Raw genomic sequence first — 1,297 nt, forward strand, 5'->3', positions numbered from 1 at the left:
CCCTGGTGAGTGTGCTGTTCGTGTTTATTTCTTTATACCCACATTTTGTTCCGAGATAAAACCTGGAGGAGCTGTTTACTGTATTTCTCCTGACCCCTCCCTGAACCTCTAGTTCCAGCGGAATAGTGGAGCATGCATGCGTCAAACGTAGAGCATCCTTCTTGGCCCCTTTGTAGCCCCTTTTTAATTCTTGGCTTTACTGTCACTATGTAGCCCAGGCTGGCCTCAAACTTCTAGGCCTTATCTTAGTGTCTCAAACGCTAGGATTATAGGCATGAGTCACCAGAGTCACCGCATGCAGCATTTTTAAATTTTGTTTAGAAAGATACATTTTTGTTTGTTTGTTTGTTTGTTTTGAGGCAAGGTCCCATATAGCCCAGGTTCTTCTTGAACTTCCCGTGTAGACCAGGTTGGCCTTGAACTTCTGATCCTCATACCTATACATTCCATTTCCTTAAGAGCTAGATTTTGCGTTCTGTGCCATGCCAGCCTGCGCCATGGGCTGCCTCTTTGGGCGCGCCATGCTAAGGGCGTTGTAGTGTGGGCCATGCATTCCAGGCCTGCTGGTGCGCCCCAGTTCCGGAGGGCCTTCCTGGCCCCAGGAGCGTACCCTGGTTGTCCTGGTTGGGGTGAAGCAAGATGGGGTGCAGTGGAGGCTAGTGGGGACTGTAATACACCGCTTTGAGAGTCGGGGCTTCAAGCTGGTAGGGATGAAGATGTTGCAGGCACCAGAAAGGATCCTTGCTGAGCTCTACCCGGACCTGCAGAGGAAGCCATTCTACCCAGCCCTTATCAGCCACATGAGCTCCGGGCCTGTGGTGGCCATGGTCTGGGAAGGGCGCACTGTGGTCCACATCTCAAGGACCATGATAGGACACACTGACTCAACCGAGGCAGGCCCTGGGACGATCAGGAGACTTCAGTGTTCACACCAGCAGGAATGTCATTCATGCTAGCGATTCTGTGGAGGGTGCCCAGAGGGAGATCCAGCTGTGGTTTCAGAGCAGCGAACTGTTGAACTGGGCAGACGGCAGTCACCACAGCAGCTGCAGCCCAGCCTGAGGGTTTGAACTGCCCGCTGTTCTTCAGGGTTCATCCATGACCTCTGCCAACAAGAACTCAAGCCCATACCCTTCCCATCTTCCAAAACCACGCTCTGTTCACCTTTTGTCCAACTTCAGCTCAGAGGAGTCTAAGCCTTAACTTTATATGCCTTGTATTCTAAGCCAGCACAATATTGGACCATATCCTTCTGTATCTAAGTTCCAGACAACCTTTCAGACATTGTTAGAGGTGA

The 1,297-nt window shown here is 51.2% G+C and overlaps 1 pseudogene; it reads left to right on the forward strand.

The window, feature by feature from the left end:
• Positions 1-497: 497 nt before the first annotated feature.
• Positions 498-1,097, forward strand: LOC125393691 (nucleoside diphosphate kinase D, mitochondrial pseudogene; annotated as a pseudogene).
• Positions 1,098-1,297: the final 200 nt, after the last annotated feature.

The sequence above is a fragment of the Myodes glareolus genome, chromosome 4, assembly GCF_982192425.1.
Source record: "Myodes glareolus chromosome 4, mMyoGla1.1, whole genome shotgun sequence".
In the NCBI taxonomy this organism is placed as follows: Eukaryota; Metazoa; Chordata; class Mammalia; order Rodentia; family Cricetidae; genus Myodes; species Myodes glareolus.